Genomic DNA, 14499 nt, shown 5'->3' on the forward strand with positions numbered 1-14499 from the left:
ACCACCAGACCGCTACGGTGGCAGGTTCGAATCCTGCCTTGGGCATGGATGTGTGTGATGTCCTTAGGTTAGTTAGGTTTAAGTAGGGGACTGATGACCTCAGATGTTAAGTCCCGTAGTGCTCAGAGCCATTTGAAATACAGAGATACGGTTAACAGAAAGAATACGGCACTGCGGTCAGCAACGCCTATATAAGGCAAGAATCTGGTGCAGTTGTTAGATCGGTTACTATTGCTACAATGGCAGATTGACAGGATTTAAGTGAGTTTGAACATAGTGGTATAGTCGGGGCACGAGCGATGGGGCACAGCATCTCCTATGTAGCAATGAAGTTCGCATTTTGCCGTACGACCTTTTCACGAGGGTACTGTGAATATCAGAAATCCGGTACCACATCAAATGTCCCACATTGCTGCGGCCGGAATTGGCTCCTGGAAGAACGGGACCAACGACGACTGACGAGAATCATTCAACATGACAAAAGTGCAACCCTTCTGCAAATTGCTGCAGATTTCAATTCTGGGCCATCAAAAAGTATCAGAGTGCGAACCATTCAGCGAAACATAATCGATACGGGTTTTCGGATTCAAAGGCCCACTCGTTTACTCTTTATGACTGCGCGACACAGTGCTACGCCTCGCCTGGGTCTGTCAACACCGAAATTGGTGGACTGTAGATGACTGGAGACATGTTACCTGGTCGGAAGAGTCTCGTTTCAAACTCTATCCAGCAGATGGACATGTACGGCTATGGAGAAAACCTCAGGAAACCATGGGCCCTGCATGTCAGCAAGGGATTGTTCAAGCTGGTGGAGGTTATGAAATGGTGTGGGTCGCGTGCAGTTGGAATGATATGGGACCCCTGATAACGTCTTGATACGACTCTGACTGGGGTCGTACGTAAGCATCCTATCTGATCGCCTACATCAATTCATGTCCACTCTGCATTCCAACGGACTTGGGCAATTCCAGCAGGACAATGCGACACCACACATGTCAATAATTGCTACAGAGTGGCTCCAGTAACACTTTTCTACGTTTATACACCTCCGCTGGCTATCAAGCTCCCCAGACATGAATATTATTGAACATATCTGGGATGCATTGCAACGTGCTGTTCAGAAGAGCTCTCCGCATCCTCGTGCTCTTAGGGATTTATGGACAGTCTTGCAGGATTCATGGTGTCAGTTCCCTCCAGCACTACTTCAGACAGTAGTTGAGTACATACCACGTGGTATTGAGGTACTTCTGCGTGCCCCACTCCGATATTAGGCAAGTTTACCAGTTTATTTGGCCCTTCAGTGTATATTAAAGTGTCAAGTGGTTCAGACAGATTTCTGGAATTATAAAAATGACTAATGTGAGTAAAAATTCTCTTCGTAGTGAGAGCAGGGTTTCTGAGAAGAATTACATTTAACGTGACTGATCGAAATATCACGCAAGGCTTTCAAGGGAAAACGTTCGATTGATGCCACTGTCTTTCGTTTTAAACAAAAGGTGCCGAATGCAGCTATAACTATCAGCCTCTTGAAACAGCAACTGCTGTTTACTAGGGGTCAAAGCGCCTCTCTGTTATATTTGAATGTTATGGCACTTCTGTTATTTACTATTCTTGTCTAATCAACCCTATTTCCCAGGTCACCTCATTTTAATTTTGATCTGGATAATTACTGTCTGTACCTAGGAGAGTGGATTAGCTGGGCTATCCTTGACTGCCTTTTTCAATGAGATGATGAAAAATTGACGTTTTTGGCGATCGCGGCATTCCATGAACATGAGATGGCCGAAGGTATGCTGCTTTCCCTGATAAATGGAGAGAGCGACACTTTTGCACTCCGCCGATACAGAGATTGTCAGGTGGGTTTGATTAACCTTTTACAATCCACCACTGTGCCTGATAAATTACAACTGTATCGACTACAAGCGACACAGAGCAGTGAACAAAAGAGAGACAAGAAATAAATCAACAAACCTGGGAAAATTAATAAGTGTAATCCAAAGCATGATTATACTTAACAAAATGGAAATACAGAGAGGCAATACGTCTGCGAGAAGCACATCTGTAGGGGGATATAGGGGTGTCATTTTTCATCTACGTTATTGAAAATATACATAGACAATGTCGTAAAGACGTGGTAGAATGAAGTAGTACCGAATAATATGCTTAATAATACGTTATAAAGACACCCCTATTTACGGATTATCACAAAATCTTAGTGTGGACTCGGAAGATAACTTACAGAGAGCAATTTTCCTATTGCACAGGGTAGTAAATGATTATTATATGGCGACGCCTAAGGATAAAATTAAGATAGAGGCAATGCATGACAGGGAGCATTTAAGAGTAACAACATAAATTGATAATAAGGCGCTAAAGCAAATAAAATTTTTTTAAATATCTGATGTATTACACCCAATGATCAGGAATAAAAATTGCTAAAATTTCAACAGCTGTTAGAATTCTCATAAAAATATCCAAGAAAGTGACAGTACTGACATTTAATAATGTGAACACCGTACCATTTCTAACGCATGGTTCCGAGACTTGGACTGTAACTACCTGTCAAAGGAGAAAAACTATAGTTCAATCCATAAAGGATGACTGGCCGCGCAGGCGTGAACATTGTAGAGGCACAGACGGGGTTGCAGCGTTGTTCGTTTCAAACAACACATGCGGTACGCGCATAGAGATGTAAACGCCAAACAGTTCGTAAGCTTGTGTTTAAGGGGTAGCAGGCAGCGGAGAAAGTTATTCGGTGAGCTTTTATTTAGTTTGATGCGATTTGTCACAGAGTTAAGCTCCCACCACCACGGGGCCACCACTGTGAGATAGTCGGATCGAAAAGAATGAACATGCAATTTCGTCTGGCACAGCAAGTTGCGACCTTTCGTCCTTAGCATCTACGTACAGGGAAGTATGAATGCCTGTGTTCAATGACAGAATTAAAGTTTACAGATAATTATTTTCGTAACAGACCAAAAACCTAATGTCATGTGCAGTGCTGCTTCCAACATGGACCAGTCTATCATAAATTTCATGTTGTATTAGATTCTGAATGAAGTGATTTTAACATAAAAAAATATTGTGTGTTATATTAGAAAATTTACCGTCTTTTGCGACTGTGACAAAAGTTTTGTTTATGCCAGAGAAACTTCGGTTTTTTAAAGCACATCGATTAAAGCAAAGTTGATAAGGTATACAAAGTCAGTTGTGGACTCATAAAAACATAAAGTTTATTATCTATTGAGTTTTATATAGTGAAGCGCAATGCACCAAAAACCTACTTATCTCAGTGTGTCTGTCATACACAAACAGCAATTATTTACTAAAATATAGATGAGTATAGACAAACGTTGAATATGATCCTACAACTGCAGCTATGTGCCAAACTGCGAAAGGTAATCAAGTGGCTGCATAGAAGGCAAAATACTGTCCACTGAAGATGCTTCAAAATCAAGCAAAAAGACTTTTATCACAGTTGAAAAAGACAGAATATATCACAGTATTACTGGTAAAACTGCAACTGCGGAAGAGAAACTGCGGAAAAAAAGACAACGTGAATATCGTATGTGTGGCTCACGTATGGTTATTTTCAATCCCTGCGACCGTCGTCATCTACATTGCTGCAGTCCGGGCCAATGTCTGACTCACCTGGTCTCAGAGTGATGATGATAGGGTGGAGACCATTATAAATTAAAATTTACCTCTCCATGTCCCCTTGGAGTAGCTATTCTGCGTGTCGAACACATTCAGCCCATGCTGAAGGTGTTGTGCTGTCAAGTGCATCGTGCGAAAGTGTCTCCTTAATAAATGGTTTAAATTGCTCTGAGCACTATGGGACTTAACATCTGAGGTCATCAGTCCCCTAGAACTTAGACCTACTTAAACCTAACTAACCTAAGGACATCACACACATCCATGCCTGAGGCAGGATTCGAACCTGCGACCGTAGCATTGGCGCGGTTCCGGACTGAGCGCCTTGAACCGCTCGGTCACCGCGGCTGGCAATCTCTCCTTATCAACAATTTTAAATGTCGTGCTCTTTCTGCGACATATCATTTCACTGGTGCCAAATGTGCTCTATCGGACTGTAATGTAAATGTATAGTGGAAAACGCAGAACTGCATGTCCATATACCTGTGCAACACTATCGATTTCGTACACTTTCACACGAGACTTATGAAGCCCGAGTTTGACTGGCAGCGCGCGGAATCTTCTTACTTACAAGCCACAGCGTAATATCGGCTTCTTTTTTGTACTTTTTGTGCGTTGCCTTGTCAGTAATAACTGAGTGGTAACTCGCGATATCCATAACAACCGCTGAGTTGGCAGGAAAGTGAGGGAGAAACAGTTTCCTAAACCATAATGTAAATATCTCTGAGTTCCTTTCAGAATGATAATAATCTGAATTGCCCTTTTTAGTCCGGAACACTAACTTTGCTTTCCGGAATGAATCTGGAAGGAGAACCAGCGTGAATCACAAATATTCATCCCCCTTTACGAACTGGTACTTTAAAACCCTACGAACTATCTCTCAGTTTCCAATACGCTTCCCTTGTATGATACTGGTTTACCCATGTTTCGTCCAAGTAAAAAAAATATTCCGATTGTCAGAGTTTCTTATTTCTACGATAACTCTTAAAAAGTGTGTCCTTGAAGTAGCGATATCACAAAGATAAATAAAAAAAATTTAGCCGTCATTTGTATTTACATATTTGAACCATATGTCTTTCAATACTCTTCGCATTGACATAACACTGCTTTTAAAGTTTATAGTTCCACGCATTTTCAAAAATGGTTCAAATGGCTCTGAGCGCTATGGGACTTAACTTCTGAGGTCATCAGTCCCCTAGAACTTAGAACTACTTAAACCTAACTAACCTACGGACCTCACACACATCCAAGCCCGAGGCAGGATTCGAACCTGCCACCGTAGCGGTCGCACGGTTCCAGACTGTAGCGCCTAAAACCGCTCTGCCACTTCGACCGGCGTCACCCATTTTCAACGTAGTTTTCTTAACAGTAGGAAATTCGTCTGTCTTGTGCATATTTAACACAACTCGCGTTATAACATCTTTGACAAAATCGTCTACATTCGTGGCATGCTTCTCACGACTGTGATGTCTCCCTAGCGATCTGAAAACTGAGCTTCCACTTCTCTGGACTGATAAATTAACTTTACTGGCAATCCACTGAACATTTCTCAAAGTGACGCCACTTGCTTCGGCTGTGCGTTCTTGAGATCTGGCAACATGTGTGATAGATACACCGTTTTCTGCTTCTCGCTTGAACATTATCTGTAGATTATGTCTCTCAGTGGCTTATGGAAAGTTTGTCACTTACCACCACCATCAGCCACGAAAAATCGCAACAGACTGAATAAAAAGTCACGAAATAACTGTCATAAATACGTTCAACCCTCTTACTGGTCAAGACGCTCACAGCAGGGCGCCGAGAATACTACTGTTGGAGGATGACGTCACAGCAGATGCGCAGAACGATTTTAAACTCGATCCCCAGCTTTCATGCCTCCAGCTATAAAGCAGCAACCATGAGTCTTTTAAGACCACCTGCTGGTCTAAATAGTGAAATCAGAAATTAACAGAGCGTCAAAAGCATAACTGAGGAAATAGAGAAGAACAGAAAAAAAAATGCGGTGACCACATTCAAAGGATGTCAGATGAACGAATATCTAAAATACCTAAATTCATACACAGATATATATCTGAACGGAAATGATATGTGGGCATCCTTAGAAGAGATTGAAAGAATAACTGCAGTCTACATGTAAATACGAGGCTCGGATGACTAAACGAAAATGACAATGATGATGATGATGTTACAGCCGCAGAGCAGCGCTATGAATGCTTTAGATGTAATTCCTCATGCTTTCTCGGCGACCTGTTGACATCTTGGACATTCGGGAATCCAGCCAGATATTCGCGTCGTTCTCACACAATATTTCAACAGCGTGCCTCGCTGTCTTCTTCAGGTGCTACCTGCGACTGATTCTTGGGTCGATCCAGTATTTATGCCTGGAAGGAGCTGGACATTCCCTAATCGGTCCGCGCCGAGTCGAGTGTTCCGTCTGTGGTCCGCGCCCTCCAGACTCGGCTTCAGTGGACCCCTCCAGTCGCGGATGTTCGACTGCCGTTCGCGCCCGTTTTGGCCGTCCTCAACGGATGTGGTCGTCATCTGAGGTGTGTCAGGCCCGATCTGAGATGTTGGGTACTCTGTCTCATGACTATTACTATGATTTCCACTGAACACTCGGCGCGGACCGATTAGGGAACGCCCAGCTCCTTCCAGGCATAAATACTGGATTCGATCGACGCAAGAACCACTCTCAGGTAGCACCTGAAGAAGACAACGAGGTACGCTGTTGAAATATCGTGCGAGGACGACGCGAACATCAGGCTGGGTTCCCGAATATCCAAGATGTCAATGTTTTAGATGTTTACTAATAAGATCTGTGGCCATTAATTATGTTTTCTTGAGTAATATGCAGTCATCATCCTGGCATCAATCCACCGGCTTTAGTCAACGCTGCCTTCGTAAGAGTCACTCACAGTGGAAGCAGTAGCTCCACGGTTTACAGACAATGCTGTACCACATGTGCGTACCTACACCTATATCTACATCTACATAGATATTCCGCAAGCCTCCCACTCTCCCACAGAGAATTTTGTTTGATTTGAAGCCACTGACAACGTCCCATCTCAAGAGAAGCCATCACCGATAACCTCGAATTGTGGGCGTCGTAGATATGGATCTTTGCCAAACCATTTCCTAACCCCCTTGAACGGTTACCTACAAAATGACTGTGAGTGAACTTCACATATTATTAATCACTGCTCGCTTTTGTGCAATCAGTAATCCCTTTCTAAATGGTGAGTTATCGCAAAAAAATCATTTCTTAAGACATTACCGAGTGGAAATATGCAAAATACCTCAGGAGATTGACTCATGTGGTTTCAAGAACAACAACAGTAGCGAAACTTGATTGTTTAAAATGTACAGTATCACGTTTCTCCCAGTTCAATATTTCATTAATATGTTGTAGCATTGAATTTGGTAGGATTGAGGTTCGGGCTGGGGTTCTGCTGTTATGGGGTCCTGACTTCTGCTTTGAAGTTTCTAACTCGGCAAGAATCGTGGGTTTCAACGAATTTGGGAGAACTACTTTGTGTTTTAAACACTGCGCCATCAAGTATATACACTTGCGCTTAAAACTACGGAAAACCTAAGATATTGTTATTACTCTGAAGAGAGTGACAATTCGTACTTGATGAAGGAACCCCAGTCTGACACGCAGTTGAGTGATAAGAGTCTCAAGAAAATAGGTCTTGTAGACTCGTATAAAATTCACAGGTTTGCAGCTACGATTATACAAATGTTTAGATATAAATCTGTGTACGAGCAACTTTTCAACAATGAAGACAGCAAACTGCACCCACGGAAGCTCAATGACAGGCTTCAGTTTAAAACTTATCTATAACTTAGCACTGATCTGAAAGTGAAACCAAACGCTTAAGTGAAAAGCGAAATAAATACACTACTGGACATTACAATTGCTACACGAAGAAGAAATGCAGATGATAAACGGGTATTCATTGGACAAATATATTGTACTAGAACTGACATGTGATTACATTTTTGCGCAATTTGGGTGCAAAGATCCTGAGAAATCAGTACCCAGAACAACCAACTCTGACCGTAATAACTGCTTTGATACGCCTGGGCATAAGGGCAAACAGTGCTTGGATGGTGTGTACAGGTACAGCTGCCCATGCAGCTTCAACACGCTACCACAGTTCATCAAGAGTAGTGACTGGCGTATTGTGACGAGCCAATTGCTCGGCCACCATTGGCCAGACGTTTTCAATTGGTGAGAGATCTGGAGAACGTGCTGGCCAGGGCAGCAGAAGAACATTTTCTGTATCCAGAAAGGCCCGTACAGGACCTGCAACATGCGGTCGTGCATTATCCTGCTGAAATGTAGGGTTTCGCAGGGATCGAATGAACGGTAGAGCCGCGGGTCGTAACACATCTGAAATGTAACGTCCAATGTGCCGATACGTGTAACCAATGGCACCCCATACCATCACGCCGGGTGATACGCCAGTATTGCGATGACAAATACACGCTTCCAATGTGCGTTCACAGCGATGTCGCCAAACACGGATGCGACCATCATGATTCTGTAAACAGAACCTGGATTCATCCGAAAAATGACGTTTTGCCATTCATGCACCCTGATTCATTTTGAGTACACCATCGCAGGCGCTCCTGCCTGTGATGCAGCGTCAAGGGCAACCACTGCTATCGTCTCCGAGCTGATAGTCCATGCTGCTGCAAACGTCGTCGAACTGTTCGTGCAGATAGTTGTTGTCTTGCAAACGTCCCCATCTGTTGACTCAGGGATCGAGACGTGGCTGCACGATCCGTTACAGCCATGCGGATAAGATGCCCGTCATCTCGACTGCTAGTGATACGAGGCCGTTAGGATCCAGCACGGCGTTCCGTATTACCCTCCTGAACCCACCGATTCCAAATTCTACTAACAGTCATTGGACCTCGACCAACGCATGCAGCAATGGCGCGATACGATAAACCGGAATCACGATAGGCTACAATCCGACCTTTATCAAAATCGGAAACGTTATGGTACGCATTTCTCCTCACTGCTGTTTGTGTATGAGAAATCGGTTGGAAACTTTCTTCATGTCAGCAAGTTGTAGCTGTCGCCAGCGGCGCCAACCTTGTGTGAATGCTCTGAAAAGCTAATCATTTGCATATCACAGCTTCTTCTTCCTGTCGGTGAAATTTCGCGTCTGTAGCACGTCATCTTCGTGGTGCAGTACTTTTAATGGCCAGTTGTGTATTAGCGGCCGCAGAACAGACTCGTCATCAACAGTTCTTTATGCCTAACTGCGTTGTTCCGATGCCTCCTAAGACTTGAACGCGAGACGGCTCGCACGAGATAATCGTTGAACAGATCTGATCTACACAGTGAAACACCTTCAACAGATCGCAAAAAAGTCAATTTCCCTCATTTTATTACTTACGCCTAGCAATACTAACGCATCTTCCATAGCGTGCATTATCAAAGGGGGGGGGGGGGGGGGGAGGTGTCTTTCACTGCTGTTGACTTGTATTAAAAACATACTTTGTAAATCGTTACTGATGTCTAACGAGGGTCTAGAACCTGTGACTGTCGTTTATCATATTCTTAGCATTATCATGGCATCATCAATAATGTGTGTAATAATGTGTGTAATATGACCACAAAAAAAAAATTTAAAAAGGAAATTTCGTTGGTTGTTATTGACTGTTACTCACAACATATATTTTACAGAAACACTGCTGTGTGTGAAAAATTGTGATCCTGAAAATATTGAATATGAAAGTCACTGGGAAAAGTGACATTCACTTCCAAGAAAAACTTCAGGGTTACGTTTAACTGAAGAATTTAAAAGGTTTCTAGAATCTGCTAAAATATTCAATAAAAACAATAAATATTTATTTCAAAACTTGAAAAGTTAAAAAAAACTAACTAGACTACAATATTTTGAAAAGGTGTTCTATAGTACTCCCCCCCCCCCCACCACCACCACCACCATCCCTCCCCATACACCCCTGGTATTTGTGAAGGTTAAACTCATAATAGTTCTTGAGTATATGAATAGCATTCTAATAAATGTTTATTTACTCTCTGGAAGGACAGCAACATATTTAGATGGTATTCTTGTACTAGAATTGCACGCACCCACGTTACCAGTATATCGGGGTTGGTTGGTTCATTTAGGGCAGGGGGACCACCAAACAGCGAGATCATCGGTCCCATCGGATTAGGGAAGGATGGAGAAGGAAGTCAGCAGTGATATTTCAAAGGAAACATTCCTGCATTTACCTGAAGCGATTGAGGGAAGCCACGGGAAACGTAAGCAGGATGGCAGGACGCGGGTTTGAATCGTCGTCCTCCCGAATGCGAGTCCAGGGCAGTATACTTTGTTGACATTATATTACAATGATTCCAATAATTCTTCTTCTTCCGTATCCGGATGCACCAATTATATCTTCCCTTCCCAGTACTTAGCAACGTAGTTTGCTTTGTCATTGACTTGCAAAATATCATCTTTAGTGCATGTTATAGACATATCTGGGTAAATCAATAGGTGGTCCAAGTCCTGTATTGCTCCGCATTCACACCTATCGCTATCACTGTAACCCCATTTAAATAGGTTTGATTTGCACCCAGTTACTCCAGTGCGCAGCCGGTTTAATGACCTCCAAGTTGTAAAAGGTAGTTGAAATCCTGCAGATCCCTCCTCAAGTAGTTCCATTGTGGAGTGTGGCACCATTTCTTCCCAAAGAGATAGCCGCCTTGCGACGGGCTTGGTGGCGAGCTCTTGAGTAGTTTCAATGAAACTCCTGCGGGATTTCACCCGGACACGTTGTTTTTGGTGCATATGCATTGGGTGTCGAGGATCATTCTTTTGTTTTGATCTTTCGATCTCGGCGGCTACTTGTCTGCGGATAGTGGGTGGTGCTATGCCTATGATGGGATAAATGATGTCTGTGGGAGTTGGTTTGAGGCATCCTGTGGCAATACGTACAGTTTCGTTTACGGCGACGTCAACTTGCTTAGTGTGGGCAGAGTTCCTCCAAACTGGCGCCGCATATTCCGCTGCTGAGATACTCAGCACCAGACCCGTGGTGCGCAAAACATGTGGTTGAGCTCCCCACGATGAACCTGTTAGCTTCCGCAGTATGTTGTTCCTGACACAGACCTTTTTTTTAGTGTTGTGACAGTGCTGCTTAAAAGTAAGTGCTCTGTCCAGTGTTACTCCCAGGTATTTTGGGCTGTTTGTATGTTTCAGCTCTTCCCCTTGCCACATGACTCGGAGTTTCCGTTAGGCTTGTTTGTTCCTAAGATGGAAGGCGGATACTTGAGATTTACTATGGTTTGGTTTGAGATTATTGCCGTCGTAATAGGTAGCAAGTTCTGTTAAGGCTACTGTGAGATTCTCCTCCACTTGTTCAAAGGTTTTATCCTGAGTGGCCACTGCTGCATCATCAGCATATATGACCATTCGTATTCCAATACTGAAGCAAGGGCAGATATTTGGCGGAAAAAGTAGGAGAATAAAAGGAAAGTAGTAATTAGTATCCCAGAAGGAATATAGTATTTTATATAAGTTTGAATATAGAAATGTAAATACATACAATCTGACTCCATTGACAAGAATTTCTTGTAGGCATTATTGTTTGAGAGATGCTGATACCATTTACGTCTCTCAATACATTTTCGTTATACCGTGGATATTGTGTCGCGTGTTAGATGCTGCTGCCTGTGACACTGGTACAGCACCTCTCTGCTATCAGCTCCTGTCTGCTGCCTTTCTCTCTCCAGTTGGGCCGTGTTGATTATTTTATCTGAGAGCAGTCGGCCGATAGGGCACAACGTTCGGCTCGCTGGAGGCTTCTTAAAAGCGAAAGAAAAGAAAGGGGGAGGGAGAAGGCGACGGCAACTCGGTTTGTTTTCCATTGTGACTCGTCGTCTCGCGCCATTGTCCTCCGCGTGGGAGTGGAAGCTTGTTCGCAGGGTCTTCAAAGGAAGTAAAAATGAGTCGAGGCGGCAGGACGGAAAGCTCTTTGCGTAGACTGTATTTCCTGTCAGTCGGAGCGGCGGCCACCTTCTTCCTAGTAAGTGATAAGTGGAAAGAAGAAAGAAAATAAACAGAGTAGTGTATCAGCTACCTTAAGTGAATTAAATGCACTGAAATGAAATAAATATGTCTGTGGAGATCAAATAAATGAATATGCAGTGACAGTGAATGATATAGATACAAACAGTTTTGATATGCTGATCCTGAATTTTGCCTAGACCGGAACTAAAAATCAGTAATTCCTGGTCATCATGAACAAAGAAATTAGCAATTAGTCTGTCTGACAACGCTTCCAGACCTAACTGAAACTATTGTCACAGATTTTTCCGTCTACGACAGTGATTCGCTACCTGAGGGTAATTACCTCCTGACGTGAAAAATATAATTTTCTGAACGTTAAAAGCAAATGGCTTCAATATTATGTCGACCTTCAAACTAAATTATTTTTAAAAGGTTACCGCTTCCATCATTATTTCATTATACTGTAATTCTAATTACAAAATGGAGCAATAATTACATTTTTCTAGAATGAGATTTTCACTCTGCAGCGGAGTGTGCGCTGATATGAAACTTCCTGGCAGATTAAAACTGTGTGCCCGACCGAGACTCGAACTCGGAACCTTTGCCTTTCGCAGGCAAGTGCTCTACCATCTGAGCTACCGAAGCACGACTCACGGCAAAGGTCCCGAGTTCGAGTCTCGGTCGGGCACACAGTTTTAAGCTGCCAGGAAGTTTGAATTACATTTTTGTTTTCAAATACTAGCCTTAACCTCTTACACAACGCGGTGGGGGTAAGGATAGTGCAACAAGTGTAAGAACATCTTTCTCACTTTCTACCTTGTACTGCTGCATCTGAGATAGTACCATTGATACATATAAATCACATATTCTCAAATACCTCAAGCAAGTAACTTCTTCAAATTGTACGTAGATGCCGCAATAGACCAGAAACGGCTTCATTTGACTTCGGCAGATTACAGAATTAATTTACATAACAACACAACAGTAACTACGTAATGGTCACTACACCGCTGTAAAGTCTGTATCCATTATTGTTATTTGTACTAAAATTTGACATAAAATGAACATCTGGAGGTGATCATATGCTTTACTTATAATTTTTTGTGTAACTGTCTTCATTGCAAATATTTTTGAACAAGATTTCCGGTTTCGGCTACGCAATACCCATTTTCAGAATCTTACATTCTCCTACACTGCAAGATGTTGTAAACATATAGAAATAACACGATTTATTGTTACGTTTTTATGACTTGTTACAGCGCAGCTGAACGAGAGACTCTGAAGATCACTACTGCGTAGTCAAAATCGATAACGTAGAAAGATCTCTGAGATGAATCCAGTTAAATAAGAAACTAAAAAATTATTATTACTAATAGCTGTGTCATGAAGTCTACCAATTTCTGTCAATCAGAAGTAAAGAGCCCCACGGTTAAGTTATTCACAAACAGTAGGCTTAAGTAATGAGCACACCGTTTCAGTTTGGTGTAGGTGGAGTAAATGGCCCTTGGATGGTGGGGTGTGGGGGTGGGGGGTGGAGGCAACTGATGAAGAGGAAGCAAGTATATTAAAAAGTGTCTGCACTCATTGTGGATAGTTTGATTTATTTTCTGAAGTAGAGTTCTAGACATTTCTCGTGAGCCGCTCAGAATTTTTTCATAATTGCTTAATACTCGTAGTTCGTGGTTTAATAAATCATATGCAACAACTGAATACGGTTTGGCTTTTGCCGTTTTAAAGTGAGAGGGATCAAAGAATTTTTTCTTCCTCTAACTTTTAGTTGTACGCTATTGTTGATGTTGGTCGGGTGACAGGCGGGGGGGGGGGGGGGGGGGCTTACTAATATCTGATCACAGTGCTAATCCTTCTCTAACGGGGTAAGTGAGAATAACGGTAACGGTACGATTCTCAGGCATTTCTGAAGGCATGTAGAAATTTCCTAACGTTTAAAGGTAATGTATACGATAAGCGGAAATACGGCATCACTTGCCGTTCTAGAATAAATATTTGATTGCCACTACAGATTTAAGCATGTGGCGTGAGTCAGCAATATTGTCCTATGAATTGGTTGGTCTCTCTGTGTTATTTGTTGAAGGTTTTCTTTCATTTAATTGTCATTCACTATGCAAGTTTCTATAAGATTCTATCTTTAAGATGTTATGTGATGTTTAATTGAACCTACTAAGTCGTCGCTGGTAAATTAGCCTCACGTAATGAGCTCAATAAAAATGGCTCGTTGTTAGTACGTAATTGGCATGGTAAAATTGTTGCGTGGTTGTACATCGGTCATTTATCAAAATTAAGCAAATATAATAAGTTTACTTCAGTCTCAAATAAATTATAATAATATTTGTGACACACTAAACAAACTTTCAAATTATTCGTATTGTTCGCTGTACAAAAATTTCCGGCCAGATCACAAACTTCAATTTTCATTTATGAAATAATTTCAGAACTGCTTTAACTCTACCGTTTGTCAATTGATCACATATATTGTCCTGTGTGTCAGTAAAGCTGCCCCAGAATATAAAATTACATATTGAATACATTTGAGTAAGCTATATTTAATGTCGTGTGTGGTGGTGTATCAGCTTGGCTGGTGGTCTATGATAAGAAATTATTCTGTCCAAAATTCGGTTAACCGAAACGTAGCCAATATTCAAACACTTGTTAGAATGATAATTTGGGTCTTTACCGTTTTTGGTCAGACCAAAAGTATTGCTTTATTTAAATGATAATTTGTAATTGTATATAAATTTCAGTTACCAGAATAATGTTTTAAGGTTTTTTTTGATTTATTAGTTGTTCT

The sequence above is a fragment of the Schistocerca nitens genome, chromosome 8, assembly GCF_023898315.1.
Source record: "Schistocerca nitens isolate TAMUIC-IGC-003100 chromosome 8, iqSchNite1.1, whole genome shotgun sequence".
Lineage (NCBI taxonomy): Eukaryota > Metazoa > Arthropoda > Insecta > Orthoptera > Acrididae > Schistocerca > Schistocerca nitens.